Source organism: Triticum dicoccoides, unplaced genomic scaffold, assembly GCF_002162155.2.
Source record: "Triticum dicoccoides isolate Atlit2015 ecotype Zavitan unplaced genomic scaffold, WEW_v2.0 scaffold59343, whole genome shotgun sequence".
NCBI lineage: Eukaryota > Viridiplantae > Streptophyta > Magnoliopsida > Poales > Poaceae > Triticum > Triticum dicoccoides.
Genome location: NW_021284628.1, coordinates 15,448 through 23,824, shown reverse-complemented (window position 1 = coordinate 23,824; position 8,377 = coordinate 15,448). Strand labels below are relative to the sequence as shown.

Here is an 8,377-nt window from a genome sequence, read left to right as displayed (position 1 = left end):
GGCGGCGAGGCGGCGGCGCTAGGCGGCTCGGCGGCAGCGGCTGCGCTGCTGCTGCTACGGGTTGCGGTGGCGGGGTGGCGGGGTGAAGTGGGGGCGGGGGTGGTGGCTTATAAGGAGGGGAGGGCGGCAGTGGCTTTGCGGGAGGGGGTGGTGGCGGCGGGTCCAAGACGGACACGTCCTGGCGGCAGCGGCGCTGCTCGGGAGTCCTCTCCCGAGCTGGTGCAGGGAGGCGCGCGGCTGGGCCTCGGCCCTGTGCGGTCCGACGGGAGTTCTTTTAAAATACATATTCCACCAAAATAAAATCTTAGAAAAATAAATAAAAATCTAAAAATACCAAAACCAATTTTCACCGTCTTAATAAAATATTTAGAACAGGGTGAACATTTTCTTGGCCTAAAATGCAATTTTGAAAAATGCACATTTTTTATAATTCAAAATAAAATACCAATAAAATCCGAATAAAATAAAAAAGTTGATTTTAATATTTTTCATCCAATATTTTGTTTATTTTGGAGAAGTCATATTTTCTCCTTCTCATATATTTTAATATTAAATATTTTCGGAGAGAAAAATAATAAAACCAATGATCCTCGTTTCGATATTTGATAAAAGTCAAATATGAAAACGGTGAAATCCCCAACTCTCTCCGGGGGTCCTTGAGCTGCTTAGAATTTCGAGATCGCGAAAGGAAATGCAACAAAATATGATATGCATGAATGACCTATGTATAACATTCCAAATTGAAAATTTGGGATGTTACAAACCTACCCCCCCTTAAGATGAATTTCGCCCTTGAGATTCGGGTTGGTTAGAAAATAGGTGTGGGTGGTCTTTGCGAAGATCATCCTCTCGTTCCCAGGTGGCTTCACTAAACTTTGCAAAACTTGATAACTTTACTACGAGTAACTCGGCTGGCAAACTCAAGAATTTTGACTAGTTTCTCTTTATAGGTCAAATCACTGTCCAACTGAATTGCCTCCAGGGGTACTGTAGCTCTCAGCGGTATATCAGCCATCTCAGCATGACACTTCTTCAACTGGGAAACGGGAAACACATCATGAACTCCTGACAGTCCTGCGGGTAACTCCAACTTGTAGGCAACCTCTCCCTTGCGTTCCAAAATACGATATGGTCCCACAAATCTTGGGGCTAACTTTCCCTTAACTCCAAAATGTTTAACACTTCACAAAGGTGAAACTCACAAATACGCTCTGTCTCCGATTTCATAGACTACCTCCTTGCATTTTGAATCTGCATAACTCTTCTGCCTTGACTGAGCTACCTTCAGTCTATCTCGAATCAGTTTAACCTTCTCTTCAGATTCCTTAATCAAATCTGGTCCAAACAACTGGCGGTCTCCAACTTCATCCCACATCAATGGTGTTCGGCATCTTCTCCCATACAAGGCTTCGAACGGTGCCATTTTCAAACTGGCCTTATAGCTGTTGTTGTATGAGAACTCTGCGTAGGGCAGGTTGTCATGCCAACTAGATCCGTAGTCTAGTGCACAAGCTCTCAACATGTCCTCCAGAATCTGATTGATTCTCTCAGTCTGTCCATCTGTCTGCGGATGAAAAGACGTACTGAACTCCAGTCTGGTGCCCAAGGTCTGGTGCAACTGATGCCAAAATTTTGAAGTGAACTGTGTTCCTCTATCTGATACGATGGTCCTCGGAACTCCATGCAGACATAGGATCCTGGTCATGTATATCTTGGCCAACTTCGCACTTGTATACGTGGTTTTCACTGGGATAAAGTGAGCCACTTTGGTCAAGCGGTCAACTACTACCCATATAGAATCATATCCTGTTTTGGTCCTGGGCAGTCCGGTGATAAAAATCCATGCCAAGCTTATCCCACTTCCATTCGGGTATTGGCATCTTCGAATATATTGACTTTCAAAGGGTACGAGATAAATGGGAATACATTTTACATGATCGTCCAAGATAAAAAGAGCACCAACCAAAACAGGGGTGTCCGCTTTAATGCAGCAAACACCAATAGGCCAAAGGACACATATTATGGTTACATAGAGGAGATATTGGAACTTGACTATGGACGTGATTTGAAGATCCCTTTGTTTCGGTGCAAATGGGTCAATCTGACAGGAGGCGGGGTAACGAAAGACCCACAGTACGGAATGACAACAGTGGATCTCAACAATCTTGTGTACGCAGATGAACCATTAGTCCTAGCCAATGATGTGGTGCGGGTTTTCTATGTGAAGGACATGTCTACGAGGCTGAGAAAAAGAAAAGATAAGGAAGCGAATACATCATATGATGAGCCAAAGCGCCACATAGTTCTTTCAGGGAAAAGAAACATCATGGAAGTGGAGGACAAGACAAACATATCAGAAGATTATGAAAAGTTCCATGAAACTGCTCCCTTCACAGTGAATATTGGCCCAAGCATCCAGTTAAATGATGAAGATTGTCCATGGTTTACAGTGCAAAGGGAGACACGCGAAGAAAAAGTTTTACACCCAAAGATCCCACTCTGGGATGTGACCGGATTCACTGTCATCACTTTCTTCTCTAGTGAGTTTCCGGACTGACACATCTGGAAAGTCCCACTTCGGACAAACCGGAGGGAATCTTTGTAATAGTTAGGGTACTTGTGTGTTTTGGCATTTGAAATGCGAAGAAATACAATGTACAAACAAATATTATGCACCGTTCAACTCCAGACTTTTTGTGTGTTTGGTATGCACCATTCAAAGCCATGTCATCAATTTTCAACCATTTCTGACTTCATTTGCTATTTTTCATGCATTTACTGATTTTTTAGCTAAACGACCCTGAAATTGAAAAGCACTACAAATGAAATTTGAAAAGGTTGATAGTTGGCATGATATCATCATTTCATCCACATAGAATGTTCTAAAAAGTTGAGAGGGTTGCGGCAAAAACTAGATGCACTTCGTGTACAAAATGGACAACCTCTTTTGAAGTATCAGGGTTTTGGACAAAAACTAATTTGTTACAAAGGCATTTCATTTTTCAAACTTATTTCAACTCCAGCATTTTTTTGCATTCAGTATGCACCATTGAAAGCCACATGATCAATTTTTAACCCTTTCTGACTTCATTTGCTATTTTTCATGCATTTAGTAACTTTTTGAGCTAAACGACCCTAAAATGGAAAAGCACTACAAATGAACTCTGAAAAGGTTGACAGTTGGCATTGGTATCATCATTTTACCCACTTAGCATGTGCTAAAAAGTTGAGTGGGTTACGGCACACACTGGATGCACTTTGTGTACAAAATGGACAATCTCTTTCGAAGTATCAGGGTTTCGGACGAAAACTCATCTGTTACAAAGGCATTTCATTTTTTTAAATAACATAAGAATTACCAAATTGAATATAATGATAAAACACACTAATATTAAATAACATAAAAAGAATCACTGAAAAATCTATTTTTAAAGTAAAGTTATTCACAAACTAGTGATTCACAAAATTTTCAAATAATTGAAATTTAAACTATCCAAATTTGAAAACTACCGGCACTAACAGAAATTATATAATTTTTGAGACCTAAAGAAAGAAGATTCACTAAAAAATCCTAAATAAATCAAAAAACAACTCAAAAACAAAAAAATAAAGGAGAAAACAAAAAAATGAAAAATAAATAAATGAAAAAAAAGCCCACCTACTAGGCCACAACAGCCTGCATACGACTAGAAACCAAATTATAGTTGGTCCAGGATGCAGGCTCACAAGGCCCAGTAGGCCCAAAAGGGCAGCGCAGGTAAGGTAGGCCCAGAAGGCCTGCTTTAGAGAGGATTTTGATGCAGTGGCTGTGTCGGGGCTTATAAACAGGTGCTGACTCCTCTCAACTAGCGAGGTGGGACTAAACATCCACCACGCCCCTCGCCTGGCAGCACACCACCTTTAGTCCCGGTTGGTGGCTCCAATAGCGACTAAAGGGGGCACATATATATAGGGAATGGATTTGCTACCCACACTAGCTCTAGTGGTTGTTATCGGAACCGTTGGTTGGCTTTAGGATCCGCACTTTTAGGTGGATAAGGTTTCGGTTTTCTAGATTATTGAATTTCGCCACGGCATATTAGGAATGGTCGGCTAGACCTTTCTGTGGTGGCAGGCCCGAAGATGGCAACCTACTCTGTGGCTATGGCATGTGCAGTCAGAGTAGGAGCAGCTTTGCGTTTCTGAAAATGCAGACCGCGACATGAGCTACTTCGGGTATCTTACAAATTTGACAGACGGTGGCAATTTACTGAAAGTTCTTGGTCCGGCATGAAGGACGCTCATTGTAAGAACTGCCATTTCTATCTGGTCAAAAGGTTCGGCACCTTATGGAACTAGGAATTGGACTGCAACGTGTCCTGTCATTTTTCGTCTAGCAAAAGGTAGGACGGTGCTCCACCGTTCACACCGGTAATGGAATTGCGGCACCATGAATTTGTTTTCGCGAGGAAAAGCCGCGTGTTCAACCATGAATACGTTTTCCAACGTGTCACACTCTAGCAGTTTACTACGCTGTCCAGAGCGGTTCTCTTTTTTAAGTACTCCCTGCAGTCCAAAGCGCTTCTCTTTTTTTAAGTAAAGAAGTCCAAAGCAGTTCTGTAGGCACCAATAGCATCTGGAATCATACTACATTCCACAGGGCATGATGGTTTCTAGAGTATGAGTGAAAATTTAATGGTTATGAGGAAAATAAGATTCACACATGTATAATCGTCCAAAACCTCATCAAGGCTTAATGACACCCAAAAAATGCTGAGTTCAGGCAAGAAAAGGTCGAGATCCAGATTGGAGATCTGAAGAGAAGAGAAAACACTGCTCCATTGGTTGCTTCAACAAGTTCAACAAGGAATAAATAAAATTTCTGCGCGCGCAGAGAGACACATGTGGAAACTGCACAAAAATCGATGGTAGTATTGCAAAAGTATCTGTTATTAGTATTGTGTACTGAAAAACAGCACGCTAGCTGGGCAAGCCAAGATGCACTGTACTTCAACAATCTTCTAAAATGACCAAAAAATTCCAGATCAGAACATAAGGAAGCGTAGGAGCAACAGAAGATGAAGAGGGTGAGGCGGGCCGCATTGTATTATTATCAAGAAAGCTAGCTCTACAAAGTCGAGTGCTGATTAGATGAGGATAATTAATTCATAAGGTTTTGCCCACGCACACATGAGTCTAATAAAAAAATCCATACATCCAGAAGAAACTGGATCACGAAAACGACAGAAGCGGTCGCCAAAGAGATAAACAAAAAGAAACCAAAGCTGCAGTTTAGAGGGAAAGCTCGGCAACCACCATAGGATGATGGGGAAGGGAGGTCGTGACCGTCCTAGTGGTAGTGGGCAGCAGAGTTGCTCGAGGTGAGCTCGGCGGCCGACGCACGCGTAGCGGCACGAACCTCGACGAACACCGGTTACACCGCAAATAGGGCCGAAGCAGCCACCTGAGTGGTGGCCGATGAAGGAGAGGACGCGGCGGTGGTGGGGATCCCACTACGACGACCTCGTGGACCTGCTGTGCTCGGCGGAGGTCGAGGAGGACCAGATCCGGCGACGGTGCGGACTTATCGACCTTGAGCAGATCTAGGAGGACGAGCTCGTGGTCGTGCCCAGGGCGGCTGGATCTGATGGATGAGAGGGAGGAGATGACCTCGTGGCCGAGGCCGGGGCAGTTTGTAGAAGGGATGGGGGTCACGCCGGCTGGACAGGGGGAGGAAGGAAGGATACTTTTTCTGGGGGAGGAACAGCAGTGTTCGGCTCCTCTGCAGTCACGTTATTACTGCACGGGTACTGTACCAACCCACATCAGCCATTCATTTAAATCTCACGGCTCTCATTACCTCCACTTGATTCTGTTAATAAATGGAAACAAACACCTAATTATGTGGTAGAAAATCTCGTTCGGTTGCAAGATTGGCGCCAAACAGAACCACAAAGACTCACATTGGCGCCAAACAAAACACCACCCTAATAATCGCGTTGGCAACAAACAGCGATCTATTTGCCTTCGTCCTGCTCATCTTCCCCGTTCCTCTTGTTCGTCCTTGTAAATGAACACGGTGATGGAGTCATGTACCTAGGGTAGGGTCACAGACCTGATCTAAGTACCCCGCCCAGGGACATCCTTAGAAGAGATCACCTTCCAGTCGACCTACGAGGGACTCACTCGACTGACTTGAAGGACTCGACCACGAAGACTCACTCGACCACCAGAAGGTCAAGAGGCACTCTGCACTGCAACGGTCTGTAATTAAGTAGATTTTATGATAGTAAAGACACTTTATGTGGGGCGTTACCAGTAACGCCCCGGACTTAACGCACCTTAAACCCTCTCCTACGTGGGCTGGCTGGGGTCCTGGCGCACTCTATATAAGCCACCCCCTCCACAGGTAGAAGGGTTCGGCACTCTGTAACTCATATACACATAATCCACTCGACCGCCTCCGGGCTCCGAGACGTAGGGCTTTTACTTCCTCCGAGAAGGGCCTGAACTCGTACATCTCTTGTGTTTACAACCTCTCCATAGCTAAGACCTTGCCTCTCAATACCTACCCCCCACTCTACTGTCAGACTTAGAACCACGACACACGGCGGAGGTACGTTCATCTGTGGTCTTTAGGTGGCGAGATAAACTCCCTTTTGCCTCCCTTCAAAAAAAACTCCCTTTTGCCTTATCTCTCTTTTGATCGTCCCCCATGTTCAAAGTGAAACCAAGGCAAGCTGATCTGTAGGCGATGCAGATTATCTCCATTTTGTCTTCCTTCTACTAGCAACAAAAAACAAGACAATAAATCAGAAGGTATGTGACATACACTCTGATTGTATTCATGTTCTCAAGGCACACAACTCGTAGATTGAGTTTGTGATGCTACTATTTTCTTAATAGAGGATGATAAGGACAAGATGCAAAACTTATTTTCTGTATCTTTTAGAGTATGTTAGAGTGAAAAGAAATAATTTTAATAGAGGTGATCTCTATTGTTTTGGACTAGCTCAAGATAAAATGCATGAATGTATCCAAATATTTACTATGACTGTATTAATGTTCTCAAGATAGCAAAGGAATTTTTGGACTGAGTTCGCTATGATATCACAGATTACACAAAAAGGAGAAGAGAAGGTCCAATGGAGAATATGACTACCTCTAATGAGGATGCTAACAGGTACCGACAATTTTGTTAAATTCTCATGTCATATCACCTTATGATTGTAGTGTAAGCATACAAACAAATAAGTTATGTGTAATTTTTATAGGACAAATGTGATTCCTAGTTGGATGCCTCAGATTTGTATGAAATTTAATTCCACAAAAGAGGCTTGGAACTTTTGGACATGTTATGGAGGTCATATTGGTTTTGATGTAAGGATAAATTATGAAAACAAGAGCAAACTCGATGGAGTAATCACTTCAGCAAGATATGTTTGTTCCAATGAGGGCTACAGAAGAAAAGACAAAAGGGATAATAATACAAAGCGTCCTCGTGCAGAAACAAGGACCGGCTACAATGTTCGAATGGGAATCACTATAGACCGAGAAGCAGGAAATTATGAGGTGCATGAGTTAGTTGTTGAACACAACCATGTGTTGCAATTACCTGGGGCAAGCCACTTGATGCCATCACAGAGGAAAATTTCGGCCTTGCAAGCATTTGAAATTGAAACAGCGGATGATTCAGGAATTGTACCTAAAAAAGCCCATGAGTTAGCAAATCGACAAGTTGGTGGTCCACTGAACCTTGGCTACACATGTCGTGATCGCAAGAACCACTTGCGAACCAGGCGTCAAAGGGACTTGATGTATGGTGAAGCTGGAAGTATGCTCAAGTATTTTAGAGATAAAAAGAATGAGAATCCTGCATTTGAATATGACATGTAACTAGATTGTGATGAAAATATAGCAAATATCTTTTGGGCTGATGCAAGGATGATCATTGACTATGCTCATTTCGGTGATGTTGTTACCTTCGATACAACATTTGGGACAAACAAAGAGTAGAGACCCTTCGGTGTGTTTGTTGGCTTCAACCATTTTAGAGAAATGGTCATTTTTGGTGCTGCACTTTTATATGATGAGACATTTGAATCATTCAAATGGCTGTTCAACACGTTCCTATCAGTGCATAACAAAAAGCAACCTAGAACAATCTTTACTGATCAAGATGTAGCAATGGGTAATGCAATTCGGGTAGTATTTATCGAAGTATGGCATGGCTTGTGCACTTTTCACATAATGCAAAATGCCATCAGACACTTACCTCATAAGAAAAAAGACGAGGAAGGACCAAATGTACTTGCTGATTTCAGTGCTTGCATGTACAAGTATGAGGAAGAGGAAGCCTTTGAAGAAGCTTTCAATGCCATAAGAAGCAATGTGGAAA

General features: G+C 43.0%; 1 long non-coding RNA gene across 1 annotated transcript; it reads right to left on the bottom strand.

The window, feature by feature from the left end:
• Positions 1 to 6,462: 6,462 nt before the first annotated feature.
• On the bottom strand, positions 6,463 to 8,377 carry LOC119347127. The gene is made up of 3 exons (XR_005168143.1): positions 8,255 to 8,377; positions 7,595 to 7,684; positions 6,463 to 6,762 (listed from the first exon to the last, which is right to left on the bottom strand). It is a non-coding gene; the product is annotated as an uncharacterized LOC119347127 (long non-coding RNA).